Source organism: Oryx dammah, unplaced genomic scaffold (genome assembly GCF_014754425.2).
Source record: "Oryx dammah isolate SB20612 unplaced genomic scaffold, SCBI_Odam_1.1 HiC_scaffold_8, whole genome shotgun sequence".
In the NCBI taxonomy this organism is placed as follows: Eukaryota; Metazoa; Chordata; class Mammalia; order Artiodactyla; family Bovidae; genus Oryx; species Oryx dammah.
In genome coordinates, this window is record NW_024070192.1 from 33,451,338 (window position 1) to 33,470,288 (window position 18,951).

Consider the following 18,951-nt stretch of genomic DNA (forward strand, 5'->3'; position numbering starts at 1 on the left):
TATGCTGCCTAATACCCCGGGGAGGTTAAGTATTTTCATATTTATTGCACAGAGGAGCGTTCTGTGTTTGCTCGCCTGTCCTAAAATCGGTTTGGCTGGAAGAGGACCCAAGAATTCTGACCTCAGCTCTATATCCAAACCAGGAATCAGCGCTTGAAAAATGTGAATCAATAATATCTTGCCCAGAGAGTGCGTTTCATTTCTGCTAACTTGGGGGAGGAACAGCTGGTGGGGGGAGGCAGCGTCCATACAATGCTGGCTTTTTCTTTCGCAAATCCACCCGTATGTACCCTCACATCCCAGAGCTCGACCACGGTGACATAGGCCAAACATCTTTCAGCTCTCAGACTTTTCAGACAGTTCTTCATCATCCACCGTATTGTGTACATCGCCGTCATAATTGTTATCCTGACAATTAAAACCTGCGTAGCACAGAGAGTCTAGATTCTGTCCTAAGCAGGCTGATGCTCTTACCCTCCTCAACAGATGTGTGTGTGTGTGGATGTTTTTCAAAATCATAATCATTTTCAGTGCCGACTCCCTCTTCTTGTTACACACGTGTGTACCAGGTCTCTTTCCACTTTTACAACCAAACAGTTATCTTGGCCTTGTCTTCCATTCTTGTTAACCTTTCATGCAGTCCTTGGGTTTATTGTAGCGGTCTCTTTTTTGGCAAGTCAGAGGCAGATATGTTTTAAGAGACACATTTTGGGACCCATGCATGTCGTTCTGTGCAGTTAACTGGATGGATGATAATCCCATTTGGCTCTGGTGTTCTCCCAGGACCAGTGGCTCAGTTCCCACAGTTAATTCCTAATGAGTTCCATTGCTGCAGAATCTCTCTTTTTCCTCCACTCCGTGTACCACTGCCTCATAAATCTTTTAAAGATACTATTTTTGTTGCATAACTTCAATACTCAGAAAACTTCATTTTCTTACTATCTGATGGATGACATTAAAATTCCTTAGGTCCGTATTTAAGGCCCCTTTTAATCCAAGCCTAATTTTCTTCAACTGTGTGTAAGTGTCTTCTGTTTCCATAAGTGTCTTTTACATACCTGTTGGTGTTCTTGGGTGCTCTTTAGGCAGTGCGTAGGAAGCATTATGTTCTTAATCAACTTGGGGAGACAGTGTGTTCTCACAATGCCAGTAAATAAGGATAGAAGGGAGCATATAATTAAGAACATACTTATTCTTAAAGATAACCATCACTTGAGTCCTGGCCTCTTCAGTGCCCTGTCTTTGGTTCTCTTACTCTGCATGCTCTCGTTGAGCTCTTCTCTATTCTGATTGGTTAAATCTATACCGTCATCCACTCTTGGACCTTCTGCCTTGCAAAGGCGCCAAGCTTGTTTCAGTCTCTCTTTCCCTGCAATGCTAGACCCACATTTCCAACTTCACCCAGAGTCTTCACCAAAGAAGGTGCTTCTGATGCAGTATGTCTGCAGTACAATCCGTCTTCCTCCCCAACAAACCTCTTCCACTCCTTCCATTCTGTCTTGGTTATTGGTGTCACCATCCAGCATATCTTCAGGGTTAGACATCTGCAGCCAGTCACTAAATTCAGTCAGTTTCTCCTCTGAAACTGGCCCTAATACCTTTCCTTCCCACCTCTGCCGTCTCTGCTTTCCTCTGAGGCTCATCTTCTCCCTTTTGAGAAGACAAGGGCAGCCCAGCAGGTTTTCCTGCCCCGCAAGTCTGTCTGTCTTCCAGTCCACTTCCCCCTGCTGCCGAATTAGCTTCTTAAAAGCAAATGTAAGCATATTATTTTCCTGCTAAAAAAATCTCTAGTGGTTCCTTGTCACATTTAGGATAAAATAGCCACTTTGAGAGGCTGGCAAACTACAGCCCATCCCATGCCCCGGGCAGCCTCACCTGTGGACACCCGCAGTGGCCGCAGCAGTCCACGTCACGCCTCTGCCCTCTCACACGTTGTTCCCTCCGCCCGTGGTGTGGTGCCTGCCTTTCTTAGCTAAAGGACACGGTCCTAGTACAGACGTCATCTTCTTCGTAAAACTTGGCCCCACTGGCAGTTTTCTTTGGGCCCCGGCAACGACTCCCTGTACTGACTAAAATACTCACCGTTTTGGGTTTTCCCCCATTTTATTTTTAAAATACCCATTCGTTCATTCAGCTAGCTAGCTGTGCCAGGTCTTACCTGCGGCACGCAGTCTTCAGTACTCATTGCAGTGTGCCAGATCTTTTAGCTGCAGCATCTCTAAATGCAGCGTGTGGTATCTAGTTCCCTGACCAGGGGTGGAACCGGGGTCCTGCACTGGGAGTGTGCAGTCTCAGCCGCTTGACCACCATGGAACCCCCAAGTAGTCACTGTCTTGGGTTTTCCCCTTCATTTGCAGAGATGACGCCTTGGGTTAAATGATTTGGTTGAGACTGTGTAGCTAACACTGGTTGTACCGCTTCATCCCCACCAGGCTTGTACAGCAGTTCCACCTGCCTCAGATCCTTGCCAACACTCAGTATCTGCAGTTGTAGCCATTCTGGTGGGTGTCTGGTGGTACCTCATTGTGGCTTTCATTTGCATTTCCCCCATGACACAAAAGATGTCTTGTGTGTGGTGTTTTTTTTTTTTTTTTTTTGGCTATTCGCATATCTTCTGTGAAGTGGCTGTCAAGTTTTTTTGTTGTTTTCAGTTGAATTGTTTGCCTTCTTATTGAGTTGGGTATTCTAAATGTATATTTAAGTATTCTAAATAAGTCTTTCATAAGGTTAAAAGCAAAAAAAAAAAAAAACAAAACACCCTCAAAACTGTGTAGCTAATATGCAAAGGAGTCATGCCTTGAACCCAGATTGGTCCTGAGTCTAAGCTTATGCCTTGTTTTCTAGCGTCAAATGCTAGTGTCAAGGAAAAAACCTCGCACGTTCTGAGACCCCCCATGAGGATAGTGGCTCTGTGATTATAAAGCCTTGGGAGCTTGTGAAGGAAACCCGTGGTTTTGTAAAGGACTAGCACTCTCTCTCTCTCTCTCTTTTTTTTTTTTACAAGTGGTTTCCCTGACTGCATCCATATCTGTGTGGCCCGAATATTGTTTGACTCCCAAAGTAAAATTGTTAATCCAGAGTGAACGAGTTCCATGTTTCTCCTCCTCCCTCTCAAGAGTATTCCAGGGAGGCAAATGTTTAAAACCGCACCTGAGCTATAAACAATTTATTCTGAAGGTAACAGTGTTAGTATTGCAGTATGTAAACTTTTAGCTAATAAAAATCAAAGTAGTCTCATTTGGAAAGTACACAGAAGGTTAGAGGGAAAGCTTGTAAATGTTTTCAAAGACTCTGTATTTAATTCTATCACCAGCTAGCAAAATAAATAGTCCAGCTGCTCGCTCTGAATCGGACACGTGTTGGAAATGAAATGTTAATAGTTTAAATGCGTCGGTCATTAGAAATCAAAAGGAACGCGAAGTACACTTTCTAGTTTATGAGAAACAAGGTGAAAGTTCCCAAAGCACATTTGTGGTAACTGGGTTTAAAATTGCATCCTCATTTTGTATTTTAGTGGCTAATACTTACCATGGCGTAGGTGTGACTGTGGGGGCATTACCCCCTCATCCTGTCCCCGCCATTTTGATGCAAAGGTTTGGAAATAAATGGAGAATGGAAATCAGGAGATGTTAAATTCCAGTTTTCCTCTCGTCCTAGCTGTTTGCCGTAGGTTGCAAGCTGCATGCCAGACTCTTCTGAGGAATGGAAGGTTACTCTCAATAATGTGCTCAGATTGACCTGAAATATTTAGCCAACACATCTGCTTGCAAGCACTGGCCTTATGTGAGAAGGTTATACTGGAATTAATTACCTCCGTTCAGCACTCTGACATGTTTTCTCCACATCTCGTTTTACCATCATAAAACTTATAAAAAATCAATTGGAACTTCTTTATTTTTCCTTGAACTTAAAAAAAAAATTCTTTTGGTGAAAAAAGTGATCTAAAGCAATGTTTCCTTGCTTGCAGCAGATGTTCAAGAAAAGCATTAAAATTTGAGTTTTGTTTCTTCAGAGCTTTGTTTTTAACTTAAAATTAGGATGGGGTTGTATGCCTCTCATCCATTACAGCTGTGGCACCTTTAACATGTTTGATGTTATTGTTAGAAAACCAGGAGAGTGAGTTGAGGGGCAGGCTGTGAGCTGAGGTGCTCACAACCTTACGGAACTCTTGGGGAAACTTGGTGTTAGCTTAGGAACTTCTCAGCTACAGAGTGGGGAAGGCAGGGAGGATGCTGGGAAATTCCTGCGGCACTCCTGGCTCTCTAACACTGTGGTGGTCATGCCAGCGTGTTTGCCATTAGTATTGCTGTTCACCTGTTCACTCTTAACTTGGCCTTAACAGTTTTCTCAGTAAAACTGAGAGGAAAGCTGCCTTCAAGGTGTTGCACAGAGTTTCTGTTTCAGGTGATGAAAAAGTTTTAGAAGTAGATAGTAGTGAAAGTTTTCTCACATTGTGAAATACAGTTATTGCCACCAAATTGTAACCCTAAAAATGGTTAAATGTGGCAAATATTTTGTTATCCATGTTTTGCCAGTTTAAGAAAATGAACAGTGGGATATACCAAAACCCACTGAATTGTACCTTTTAAAAAGATGAATTTACAGTTTATAAATTATATCTCAGTGGGGCTGTTAAAAAACAAAAATCTGTGTATCAAGAGTAGAATGTTTTGGTTAACTGAATATTTGAGGTAAATAAGGACTGGTACATTGAAACTCACAAGTGAAAAGTAATTTCCCAGGATGTAAGAGTGTGAACGTGAGGGAATTCCCTGGCAGTCCAGTGGTTAAGACTCCACACTTCTACTGCAGGGCACATAGGTTTAACCCCTTGTTGGGGAACTAAGATCCCGCAAGCCTTTTGGCACAGCCAGAAAAAAAAAAAGAATATGAACTTGAAAAACACTTTTGTGCCTCAATGGGTTGTATATTCTTTTAGTTATCTAAATTATCTATCTTTAGAAATATGTTCTTTAAAACATTTTTTTGTTTATTTTTCTTTGTTTTTTTTTTTTTCTGTATCTTTAGAAATATGATACTTTACTGTTAACAGAGCATCAAGTTAGAACTGTGATGTCCAATGCAGTGGCCACTGGCCACATGTGACCGTTGAGCACTTTGTATGTGACTAGTCTTAACTGAGATGTGCTATGTGAGCAAAAATAACACTGAATTTTGAAGCTTGGATACAAAGAAAAGGCACAGTATCTTGTGAATAGTTTTTACATTGATTACATTGAAATTACAATTATTTTTTACATATCACTGTGTAAAATGTACTATTAAGTATATTTCTGTTTCTTTTTACTTTGCTAATGTGGCTGCTTTTTTTTTTTTTTTTTTTTTGATGTGAATTGCCTTTGGGGCTTATATTATATTTTGATGGGACAGGTTGGTCTGGAAATCAGGCTCATCTGCCCAGGGATTCACATGCTTTGAGATGAAGACTCACTTCTGATGACCAAGTAAGAAGGCAGAAACATTCCCTGAATTGGCATGGACGTGGAGGGAATTTACCTCCCAAAGAATGGCTTCCCCCTCTTCCCCTATGCAGAGGGTTCCAGAAATGGCCAACCTAAGAAAGGTCCTTCCCCAACCAGGAGGAGCGCTCCGGGGATCGGTGCATCCCTGGCCCTAGGGGTACAGCCGCTCTGCTCCAGTACATGGATCCATAACACAGGTTTGCTCAGTTGAAGAGGAGAGGAGCGAGGTCAGTCCACCCTGGAGGACGGATGGGTTCAGAGGCAGTTTTTCTTTGGCCAGAGGAGCAGGGATTGCAGGCGTAGAATCACAGCCTTCGACAAGAAGGTTTAGAGCCCTCACAGGCTGCGGGCGCCTCTCGAGTCAATTTTCAGAAAATAATGAGCACCTGCACTCAGGACCCCCTCCCTCAGGAAGGGCACCTCCCGAGCCTTGAAGGACTCTGAGCTCCTGGCAGGGGTACCCCCCGGCTCCAGGCTTCACTGTGTCCTCAAGCCAGCCTCAGCACTCAGTTGTCCTGCATGGGTTCAACATCCCCGAGGCAGCCCCGGCCATGGCCGAGCTGCTCCCATGGGCTGGCCAGCTCATCTCTCCAGGCGTTCATTCTCCTTCTTGGTTGTGCTCTGGTTACAAAGTGACATAGGTTTCAGGGGGTCTGCCCCAGTGGTGTTTCCCACCATCTATCCTGTTGTTGTTATTATTTTTTAATTTTCCATTTCTTACCCAACATTTTTTATTTCTCAGATTTCTACATATGGTGTTTGTTTTCCTTGCCAAAGAGCTTACGAGTAAATATTTATTTGGTTGTGCTGGGTGTCAGTTGCATCCTGCACGGTCTTTTGTGGCAGCACATGGACTCTCTAGCTGTGGCACACGGGCTCAGTAGTTGCAGCGCGCAGACCTAGTTGTTCCGAGGCATGCAGGATCTTAGTTCCCTGACCAGGGATCGAACCCAAGTCCCCTGCATTGCACTGGACCACCGGGGAAGCACTGGACCACCAGGGAAGTCCCACCCCTGTCATTTTTAGAGGGTGATTTTGCAGGATGCAAGGTTTTTCAGGAACGTGCCTATCACATTATAGCAGAAATACCCACATGGACTTTGTCCTGCTTCTTTGGTGGGCGAGTCTTATACCAGGTGACCACCACTGCCACACTGGGAAGGTTTGTTCCTGGCATTTCAAGTAGACGCAGGTCAAGACCATTGTACCTGCCGATCAAGTATGGCGGGATTAGTACTGTTCCTCTTGAGATGTGGTGAACGTAAGCCTGTGGGCTGCCTGGGAACAGGTCTGCCTTAGCTGCATTATCTCTGTGGGTGTCCTTGACTTCTGTGCAACCAATCTGCTAATATACTTTGGGAATTCATTCACTCTGCAAGTTGATGAATGCCTGCAAGCCTCTAGAAAACAACCCTCACCTTCCAGCACCAGTGAGAGAGGAGAAAACAGGACACTGGAACTTAGGGAAGCTGAAGGGAGTTGTGAACGTCACAGACATTAGAAGGCAATTAGTGATAAAATAGGAATTTCAGACAACCTTCCCAGCTCCTCACATCAAGACATCACTTACATTGCGTTATTTTGTTTTCTCAGGTCGCAACTTCTGAAAATCTTCAGAGAATAGATATCTTCCTCCCCAGTTCTTTACTAGCATAGGAGAAATCTTTTGGAATGTCAAAATTCAGAATATGAGGCGCTTCTGGCATTTTATCAACTTAAATGACAGCTTGTCTGCATTCTGCTCAGGGTGGATTTCAGTGGCTGCCTGATCCTGCTTGAGAGTGGTAACAAGTATTACAGGATGAAGCCTGAGACCTTGAAGCTGTATTTCAGGGGTGTGTGTATGCACGCGCATGCACTGTGTGTGTGTGTGTGCGTGCACACACGTGCGTGAGTGTGCCTGCCTGTCGCTTCTCCAGGGGATGTTCCCCACCCAGGGATCAAACCCAGGTCTCCCATATTGCAAGCAGATTCTTTACCAGCTGAGCCACAAGGAAAGCCCACGAGGGAGGGGCAGAGATTGAGACTGACTTGTCCAGAGATGTGCAGGCCCTTGGGGGTTGTGTATGAGCCTTCCTGCAGGGGCTGACCTCTTATCACCAGGTGATGCTGGGGATCTGGGCTGATGGTATCAGCACACCATCTCAGGGAGGCTTCCGGGCTTAGTAGAGCTCGCGAAGCTGTACCATTTGCCTGTCACTTAACCAGAAGGAACAATGAAATCCTGCACTGCAATTATTTTTGCAAGTATTACTGAAGGTAACAGCTTAATAAATTTAAAAGTCTGATCATAATGGATGGTAATGACGTTTTGAAAAATGGTTTACTTTTCGCTGTGAAAACCTTTAGGTGGTAATGTTTAGCTGGCAGCTATTATCATTATTAAATGCAATTATTAAGTGTAGAGTCCCCTCCCCTCCCCGCCCCATTTCAGGTGCACATCTTTGTTTTCATGACAGGTGGAGGAATCATGGCATTTATCATACAGATATTAAAGTGTTCATAATTTAAAAATACAATGCATCTATGAAATATGGTTAATTAGGCTATTGAAAAGAAAGAACCCAGATGGGGGAGTGTGTGATAAATTAAGTTTGGAGATTTTGTAAAAGGTTGAATGCCAACTCCCCTAAGAGATATTGTTTTCCTCTGCACAACTTGGGATGATAGAGCATTTCAGACAGAAAGCTGGCTGATTAGAAAGAACATATTGACAAGAGGCCAGATTCGCTCATTACTTATACATGGGATTTGAAAAATAGACTTTCTCCTAGTCTAGTCTTCAGAGTTCCTTAGAAACGATGGCCTCCATCCCACCGCATAGAAATCCAGCTCATCCATCAGTATCAAGCCCAGATGCTGCCTCATCCGTGGATCCCTTCCTGCACTTTCCGCCCTGAGATGATCTTCATCCTTTATACCCAGTGGCACTTCGTTCCTCTCTCCTGTCCTAGAGTATGCTTTGTGTTGGGTCATTTACAGTTGTTTCTGAATTTGTTTTCTCTGCTGAATCTCCTCACCTTCTTAAGGGAAGAGGACTATCACATCTTTGCATCTTTAGAAAGAGATACAAAGTGCCTTGTGCAGACTCAGCAGATAGAAAGAGACTGTTATCCAGGTGGAGTTGGTTCCTGATTTTATTTGTAACTTGGCAGAAGATACACCAGAAGTATATATGGAGCCCTAGTGAGCTGTCCAGAATGCTTCTGTGAGCAAGCTGGTACTGGCATTAGGACTTGATCCGTGATCAGCCAGGCCTGACCCAGAGGGAGAAGGGAGAAGGAATTTCATTGTGAGAGGGGAAAGGAGCCTCTAGCTGTGAGCCAAGAGAAGGTTGGCCACTCAGCTCGAGGCCTGTAATAGGAGGCACCGGGCACAGAGATCCTGGGAGGCAGGGGGAGTGCAGTGTTGGTCTCCGTGTGCAGTCTTGGCATCTGTAGTAGGTTAATAGTTGGCAGGGAGCTTCAGCATCAAGTTATGAGGACCTGACCGAGGGGAGCAGACTGGCTGGGAAACCAAGCACAGCCCCCATTTTGCAAAGATCCAGAACAAAGCACAAGCTAAAATCCTCCAGAATAAGCATGGCACAGGCTCCCAGCACCAGGGCACAAGCAGCCAGGACATGGCAGGTGCAAAAATGCCCCGCCGCTGAGCTCCTCTGTTCATTGTTCTCTTGTCTAGGCTCAGGCCTGGCACCCAGTTATCTTCAGCAAGTAGAGGGCTACCCAGCCCAGGAGCCCAGGAGGCATGGCTGTAGGGATGGGAAGAATACAGGCTTGGTGCACTTCTTTCACAGCTGTGGTAGGTGGCGGTTTTATGAGGTCAGCACATCTGGAAAACGTTTAGGGCGCGTCAGTGTTCAGAGATAAACCCTGCCAGCCCACCTGTCAGGGCTGAGCTGTGTGCGGAAGCCCGGGTCACTGCTGTCCCAAGCTCGGTGGCCGTAGATGATTTGCAGTGGTCCTGTGTCCGACATACACGATGTGCTTTTCAATAACAATAAGTGGAAAACCTGGATCGAAACTCATCCGTGACTGACACAGACGGCATCTGCAAAGATCATCTCTTGCAGCATCTAGCTTCCTGGGATATAAAAACCCAACCTGTAGGAAGGGTTTTTTTCTTTTTTCTTTGGAGGGTCACTGACTTGTAAAGGAAGAAAAAAGTGACATTTCATTAAAAAAAAAATAGTTTGTCATGTTTTAAAGTAGTATTTTGTTTGGATTTTTTAGAAAAATTTCCTGTTTAAAGCATCTTATTCATTTGATTGCTCTTTCATTATTACATGTATATACTGATTTATAAAGAATAAAAATGATATAAATAAATGGACCTTAGTTGCCTCATTTAGTTAACATCTTTTGACAATGATGGTAAATGTAAGTAAAAGGTTGGAAATTTCACACAGTACAGAAAGGTGTACTGTGGTAACTGAGAGTTTCCTGTGATTCTCAGAAGTTTTATACAGAGATATATACATATACATGTGTGTGTGTATATATATATATATATAACCTATAAATAACCTGTGGTAATGTACATGTTTCAGTGCCACTCTCTCAATTTGTCCTCCCCTCTCCTCCCCTGGAGCCAGAGGTATTGTTTTTTGGGGGGCGGGGTGTGGGGGGAACATGTCATGTAGGTTGCCTAAAAATAAAATGCATGTAAACTAAAAAATAGGAGGGGATGCTCAGCATACTGTAATTCTTTGCCTTTTAACCTAATCAAACCCAGAGGTCTTATCCTAGTGGCATGGACACATTTTTCTGATTCTTCTGAGGGGGTGTGTGGTATAACGTAATAAGGGCTCACCATGATCACACTAGTCCTCTAACGATCGACATTTTGTTTCCAGCATTTTTCTGTTCCGTACAGCGCTGCAGTGACCGCGAACAAGCTGATTCTCCAGATTACTTCTTCTAAAGGTCAGGGCATGTGTAATCCAGGGGCTGGCAAGTTTTTTTCTCTGAAAGAGCCAGGTCACATTTTCAGCTTTGCAGCAGGCCACCCAGTCTCTTGTAACTACTTGCCTCTGCAGCTGTAGTGCACCAGCAGCTCTAGTTAGAGAAACAGATTATAGTGTGTGCAGTGGAGTACTACTCAGCCATAAAAAGGAACAGGGTTAGAAACTAGAAAAGCTAGAGATTAAATCCACCTCATTAGTAAAGTTTCCGTTTTTCCTTTCTCCATTCTAATGAATCATCCTGTGAGCCCCAGTTTGTAGATTTTTGGCTTCAGTTACAGTCCTGGCTTAAATTTCTCCCTCTTTTCCAACAGAAATGGAACCCAGGGAGAAGGCGATGTGGTTATATATATTGTTTTAACATTGATTATCCGGGACCGTGTAACATAGGAATTTTCTGGTGTGCAATTTGAAAACAGCTGAACCGCTTCTGAGAAGTGCACAAACCAAGTTAGCTTGAGACCTTTGTGATTAATAAGATAGAACTATTCCTCTTAAAGCAAAGCCAGGGATTAAGGCTTTCTTAGGGTTAAGAGAACATTCGTCTTGCAACCAGGGATTTCAGTGTCTTTCTACCGGAACAAATGCTTTTTTTCAGATCTAGACACAGTATGAAAAATAAGACCCTTTGCAAGGTGCTTGGGAAAGTTCTAAGTGGTTCCCAAGTGGGGATGCCTTTGTTCTGGAGGAACAAGCCTGACTTGAGGGGTGAATCGGAGGGGCGCTGGGCCCATCATTCACGGCTCGAGTAGGTCAGAGAGAAAAGTTCACATCTGGGTGTTACTGACCACCAAGCCCTTTCTCGTGGTCCTTTCAGAAGTGATATATTATCAAGCTTACCAAGAGCACAGACCTCTAGTGTAGATTTATTGGGGGAAAATACCCCTTGTCCACATGATAAAGTTATATATTTATTTTCTTTGAAACTCGGGGTAGGTAACATGTAAGGACTTTGTGCTAGTTATTTGAAGAAATATGCTAGCAAGTAATACTAGCTAAAGTGTTTAAATTTGCACATCAGACAGTGCCTGGCATATAGTTTGTCCGTTGCCTGGTTGAATGAGAGACTTCGCATTTTTCCAAGGTCGGTGGCTATCGTTGTATGTGAATGTGTGAAGGTGGTAGTTTTTGCTTTGTAGCTGTTTGTTAAACTGTCCATGTAAGTCAGTGGCCTTTTTCTCTTTGTATGTGGCCTTTCACGATAAAAATGTTTTTAAACATTGTAGGAGAAAATGTAAATGAAGTAAATACCATACATGGGCTTTGTTTCTTTTCAGTTTCCCTTGTCAAGTTGAAGCATAAACATGAGAGTGTTTGCTTGTCAACACATGGAATTTGGTAATTAATTTATATTTAGAAAACCTTTTCCAATTCTGAACATTTTAGGGAACAGGGTTTCCAAGTGCATCTCACTAACAACCAGGAACAGCTGCTATGCTGTTTTCAGACGGCTTCGCTGTGACATCTGTGAAAACAGACAACTTCAGTAACTGAGTGCGCCTCAATCACGTGGCGTGGAACAGCGTTCAATGCTGTAAGGGGGCCAGAGTGCCCCTGGAGTCGGACGGTATGCCCACCTGTACAAAAATACACTTGACTTCCACTTGAATTCTAAATGTACCTGTATTATATCACCAGTGGCTCAGTGGTAAAGAATTCGCCCACCAAGGCAGGAGATGTGGGTTCAGTCCCTGGGTTGGGAAGATCCCCTGGAGAAGGAAATGGCAACAGCCACAGTCTTCTTGCCTGGGAAACCCCATGGACAGAGGAGCCTGGTGGGCTCCAGGCATAAGAGTCAGACACGACTTAGTGACTAAGCAACAACACAAGGGTTGACAGTTGCATTTTAACAAGAAGTGTAAACTGTTGACACAGCACTTCATTTTGATTGGTACCTGCTTTACATTGGAGAATAAAAAGATGATTCCTTATCAATAAATCTGATTTGGAATGGGCATTTACAAATCTGGAATAAACAATGATGGCTTACCTGGCAGCGTTGTTATGACCATTATTAGTCACAATACAAGGGAAGTTCAGAGTGTATGCCCTTCAGGCAAACGTGAAACAGAACTGAAGGTATTTGGGTGGGATGGGTTTGGGGAGGCGGGCGGGGAGCAGCACCTTCGCACCAACCACTTGGGTCTGTTCTCTTGCCAAAGTGTTTTCTGGATTTCTTTCACTTCCTCCCCCAACCCCAATCCTTCTGGGTCTGCATTTCACAGGAAAAGACAAGATCAGTCTTTTAAAAATCAGCCAGTTAATTAAGGGAAATCATGGGACAGTTTCTTGTTTCGTAGCTGTTCAGATTAAATGTGGCAAAGGGGATTCTCTTTGACTCTCGTAAAACTCTTCTTAGTTTTTCCTAATAAAAAGCATTCGCTGGAGAGAAACCACGGACCCGGTTTTCCTTCCCTCAGTGCTTCCAATTAGGGATCTATTATCTCATTCTAGATAATTGGAAAAGGATATTCAAAATACTGCTCCGTGTAAATATGGCTTTTGCCTGCATTCTATTACTTAGGAGTTCCGAACACATCTGGAGCGAGGGCGGCCCCAAGGGCATTGAAGTGCGCTGTTTGGGTTGGCAGGGTGACATTAAAGTATATGCCAATTTGTAATGGCTTTTGGAAGCAGGCAGTTTTAAACTCTCCCTGAACTATTCCCCCGAGAAATTATTCAATTAAGTACAACTAAAATTAATGTTTAGCATTTTTTGTTTAAATAAAAGAGGCAGCTATAAAGGGAAATCTGTGGTTCATGCTTGTGGATTTTTATTTTTTTTTTGCTCTCAAATCCTGCACTTGAGAAATAATTTAGTGGCCTGGAATTGGTGCATTTCTTAGAAGAGACCTAGGTTGCTGGGTCCTCTTTACCACTTTCACTCTGAACACATCTCCATAGCTGCCTGGGCAGGTTTAGACACCTGGATGATTATTCAGTTTCCACATGTCCAGCACCAGCTGGGGAACCATGGGGAACATAGAGCCAGAAGGACTCCTCCGTCTGTCTTCCTCATTGCTTCCCAGGCTTGAAATAGGCAGAAGTGATCACCTGAGGGTCTTGTTAAAATGCAGATTTGGATTCATTAGTTGTGAGGTGGGACCCGAGCTTCTGCAGGTCTGTTAATTTCCCAGGAAATGATGCTCTGGCTGCTGGCCTGAGGGCCACACTTGGAGTAGCCAGGTTCTACGTAGTACTAGGGTGTACTTTGGGGGTTTGGTACCTAGCCTTGACTTTGATTTCTAATTGGTGGCTTGTTGCATAGGTATGACTCTTGTTCTTCTCGGTATATTCTTATTTCTCAGAAGCCCTGGGTCTCCTGAGCCTTCTTAGGGTCCCCTCCCTCCACCACCGAAAGACTGTTTTGGGAAATAAAAAGTCACTTTTGATTGATTCATCACAGGAGATAATAGCTTTGGTTCTTCAGTCGTGAGTCTTCCTGGAGTCCAGAAACATTGCCTGGTTTTCTCTGGTGCATCTGTTTGCAGTCATGCTATAAAGAAGGGGAGGTGGGGTAGTTGACCTGATGTTCTTTAGTCTCTATCCCTAAACACAGAGGCCAGAAGCCTGGTGTGTGAAAGGGTATATAAGTAAGTGTGGCTTTGCGATTTTTAACCAAGCATTGTTACTTTCAAGGTTTGGTCCCTCAGGCCTTGAAGCCCGGGACCTTGACGGTCAGCTTTCAAGGGTGGTCTGATTGGGACATGGTTAAAATCCACCCTGGGTAAAATCTCCTGAAAGACTGATTCATAACCCTAGGTGGTTCTTTGTCCTCATATGAGAGTATGCTCTAGGAAAGACTACAATATTTACATCTACTGGACTGGTTCATCCCTTCCTTGTGTCGAATGCTAATTTATAGTCAGAACGACCAGATAGAAAAAGATTGAAGCGTCCTTGTAGTGGTCACTACATACCCTCCTGATCGTCCCACCTGGTGTGCTGTCTCCTCAGCTCAGTGTGGTATCCACTAGGAATTCCTCACTCTTTTTTTTACCTTAAAATTCTCTGACAGGGACTCGCTGGTGGTCCAGTGGTTAAGACTCCATGCTTCCCCTTCAGGGGGCAAGGGTTCAATCCCTGGATGGGAAACTAAGATCCCATATGGTGCACTATGCAGCCAAAAAAAAAAAAAAAAAATTCTCTGACAATCTGTCCTTTGTTTTTTTCTCATTCTCTTTTTTACCTTAAAACTATCCTTCTGTCAGTCTATCCTTTGTTTTTTTCTATCTGAAAAAATCTCTCTGTGGAGTACAATTCTGATCATGTCACTTGCTTGCGAAAACCCTCCAGGGGTTCTTCTTTGCCTAAGCAGTGTTTCCAAGACCTGAAATTTTGTCGTATTCATCTGTAGTGTTACTTATTTAAAGTTCTTTGGACTTAATTTTTTTAATTTGATTTTTTATTTTTACTAAAGTAATATATATATATTTTTTAAAGTAATATATTTTGATTAAAAAATCAGAATTTAAAAAAAAATGAAAATTAGAAGGCTTAGGAGAAGCAAGTCTTTTCCCCATCAGTCCTCCTCTCCTCAAAGTTTTATCAGCCAGAGGCATCGCTTCTAGTTGTCTTAGTGATTTGTGTGTCAATCTCTGTAGTACAATATCTATATTTCAAAGTAATTCGCTCTCGCTCCTGTTTCTTTATGTTTTCAATCTTAGTCCCTGTCGACTTCCTCCTAAGGAAGATGTTAATTTAACCCACAGCAACCCCGTACATACACACTTCCCCTCTTCCCCGTTGCTCACACATTTTTGTTAAATCAGTGTTGATGGAATCGTGACTACATAAACGTTCATGACGGAGCCACCCACGGTGGGAACCAGAATTAGACATTATTTGATTATATCCTTTTCCTCTAAAGTCACTAATTGCCTCTTTGTTTGTTTGTTTGTTTACTTAGTTGTCTTTCCTGATGCTTTTTCATCTGCCCCTCACCTCCACGGCCGACAGAATCGTGAAATTCCTTTCAATATGGACAAATTCTGTCGGTAGCTATCTTCGTCTGTCCCAGCTACTGTAACAGGAATCAGAACTGTTATTGCTGTCCTAATTTCTGAAAACTTTCTTATTTTCTGAAAGTTTCTATTCTACCTTGGTATAGTTTTATAGATGCATGACCTTCTAACTCTCTAAGGAGGTGTGTGTGCTTGTTTCATTTGCTCCAAGAATAAAATAGAATGCAGCATCTATCAACATATTGTGTAAAATTGGGGCGTTTTCCATTTTCAGCAGTTCTGTAATTGATGGGACTCGCCCACCCCCAATTTTTAGTTGTTTTGTGCTTCATAAAGGACTTTGCCCTTGAATTTCTTTCTTGTACTTGGAGAGTTTAAACATACATATAAAATAAAACACAAAGTTTATTTAAAATGCATGTATAATCTATTGCAAAGATACATGGACGAACCGTGGCTCCAGGTGACCTGTCTGTAGGTACCTGCCTAGAACCTTTACACCCCGCTTTAAAAATGGAGACACACGCTTCAGATAGATCCAGAGTGTGAAAACTGGTTGGAATAAAGGGAGGTAACTTTTTTTGCAAAGGAGGAATGTTCTCTTCTAAAGGGGAAATGTGTTTCTTCAAGTTGTTTCTTTTAAAACAAGAGTGTGTGGTTAACTTCACTTTTCTGACTGATAGGTGTCATGGCACCAGATCTCTCAGACTCTATGTCTTAACCCACTCTCTGGGCTTCATCAGATATCTTCTATGAGAAAGGGACATGCAGAGAAATCAAGGTGATGTTCCTCTGGAATGGGAAAAATGCAGACTCTGTTTAGTCTGGAGGTAGACATAGACCTGAAATTTGAGACATAGGAGGCATGAGCTACCAAGCAAAGCTTTTGAATTGAAATGCAGAGACCCGTCTCCTTGTCCTACTGCTTATTCATAAGGTAACTTAGACAAGTTGCATAATCTGTTTGGGCCTGTTTGGACATCTATAAAATACTCTGTTTCCCTGTCTATCTTCCAGGATTGTCAGGAGGATTGGATGAGATAATAAATGACTACAGTACATTAAAACTCTATTACCCTCATCATAAGTATTTTTAGAACTCATTTATAGGAAATCAGACTGAAACAGGAATGGAAGCCCTAACTTAGAAGTAATGCCACTTTATGGATTTCATAAAAAGCTTGTCTCTTTTTGTTGAGCTCTCAGAGCAAGAACCAAAGAATGATGTTTAAGACTTTCTCCATCTCTTCCATTTTCTTTTTGGACTTATCTGCTTTGTTCTTACTGTGTTCTAAAAACTTCAACATGCTCTGAATATTCAGCAGCTGGGGCAGATATGGAAGCACAAGGATGTGATCCTATTAGCAGTTTTGAGTCTAAGAGGAAAAGTAACTGCTCAGGCAGGCAGATCCTACTGGATTTGAGACGTAGGCTCTTTCTCAAAGGGAGCAAAAGTCTAATGGTTTGGGTCTAGATATTTCATGAGAGACTGTCTAGATGCTTAAGTGACAGAATGGAGCTAGGTAAAAAATGTCCACAATTCCCTGTAATCGCTTGTAAGAGGGGAAATGTTGGCAGTGACCTGGGCTCACTGTTGGAGGCTATATTCTCAACCAAAGTTGTGACATTAGATGATCATGATTATGACCAACATACAGCATCACAACAAGTAAGAACGGTACATTTTTATAACAGTTACAAAATAAGATTACATAGTTGTATAGCATTTAAATAATTCCACCGACTACGCAAGAAGCCATACGTTACTATGCAAGAAGCCATACGTTACTACAAGGTATACACAGCATAAAGAAACACTCAACTGGGTCATGGATTTGGCTCGAGGAACTCACATATTCATTGTACTAAGTAATAAACGTTTACTTAACAATAGTTTAGAAGACATTTATAGGAAAAACTTGAATGATCTCATCTTCAAACAAAGCAAAGCAAAACAAAACAGTCTTGGAACTTTTGCTCTGCTGTCCCCTTTTCCTTTCTGAATATTAGGAAAACGTCCCTGAAACGGGGTAGATTACAAGTAAGGGATGTTGCTTCCTACATTTACAGTACAGCTACATGCTTATATCACAGTCTATTTTCCTTCCTGGAATCCCCAGCCTCCTACATGATTCTTTTTTTAGTTTACATTCATTAAGGTTCACTGTTTATTTATTTGGCTGTGCCAGATCTTAGTTGCAGCGTGCGGCATCTTTAGTTACAGCAAGTGAGATCTATTTTGAGTTGCATCATGCAAGCTCTTAGTTGCAGCACGTGGGATCGAGTTCCCTGTCCAGATACTGAACCCAAGCCCCCTGCATTGGGAGCCACTGGACCACCAGGGAAGTCCTTAAGGTTCACTCTTTGTGTCGTAAAGTTCTGTGCGTCTCGACAAATGCATGATGTCGCATATCCATCATTACATATCATACAGAATTTTGTACTCCCTAAAAATCCTCTCTGCTTTTCCTGTTCACACTTCTCCTCTTCCTCCCGAACTCCTGGCCAACACGGATCATTGTATTCTGTTTATAGTTTTACCTTTTTCGGGATGTCATGTAATTGGATTCATACAGTCTGTAGCCTTTTTATTCGAGGTGCACAAAAACGTGTTGATTATTTTGAAATCATTTAGTCAGAGCTGAGCCACGTTGTCACCAGGATTCCAGTTTTATGAAATAATAGGAAGTGTATTTTTATTGTCACTTTATTTGCTATAGCAAAGATTCTGGTACGGCTTAACTTTTTTTTTTAAGTACATTTTTTTTCCTTGAAGGGCTAGGAAAATGGGTGAGGTCTATATTTTTAGCCCTATTGTAGAGTTGTTTAATGCCTTACGTAAGATGCTATGCTTTTAGCATCGTGTCTTCAAATTAGGACTGATAGCATCTTCTCGGAGCTCTGTGTGTTTTTTTTTTTTTTTAGTGACTTAAAATTTCATGTTTCTCTACTATTGTTAATATTTAAAAATTAAAAGAATTTTCTGGGATTATCAGGATGACTAATGTATTGTTTTGCCATGCAATTCTAGCTCATGTTTGTGATTGTCTTAGAAGTCCTTGGCTGGTGAGAAAAAGACAGTATACTTAATATGTCATGATATATTTGCTTCCAAGAAAAGGCCAAAGGCTGTCACTGTGCTGTGTCTAAAGGATGTCTCCACCGCTGGAATAAGGAACAGCAGGACAACCCCAAAGGACCTATACTTTAGTTTGTATCATCTTCATGTTTCAAGCAGTAATTTACTACTCACAAAACAAGCTTCCTCTGTCAGCATGAAATTAATGGTCGTTAAAACAGAATTTTAGTTTTCTATTTTTAATATGAATTTATATTTTTTGAGCTATGGAATGAAGAGCTATAAACATAAAGAATATATCATTGATGTTTATAGTTAAATAATTTAAATAGAATAAACATATTAATACTGTGGGGTATAGAAGAAGTTTCTAAATTTTCTAAACAAACTAGATACTACTCAAAATTAGAAAACAGTGACTTAGAGCACCTGGCAGGTTTTTAGTAAATATTAGTTGTCATT

At 42.3% G+C, this 18,951-nt stretch overlaps 1 protein-coding gene and 1 long non-coding RNA gene across 5 annotated transcripts in view; one reads left to right on the forward strand and one right to left on the reverse strand.

Annotated features, from left to right (window-relative positions):
* The window catches only part of STX8 (syntaxin 8), a 199,266-nt gene that overhangs the window by 89,561 nt on the left and 90,754 nt on the right, over positions 1–18,951 (forward strand). The gene's annotated exons all lie outside the window — the stretch shown is intronic.
* LOC120865989 lies at positions 10,118–18,622 on the reverse strand. Its single transcript, XR_005721574.1, has 3 exons — positions 17,952–18,622; positions 15,391–15,469; positions 10,118–10,540 (listed from the first exon to the last, which is right to left on the reverse strand). It is a non-coding gene; the product is annotated as an uncharacterized LOC120865989 (long non-coding RNA).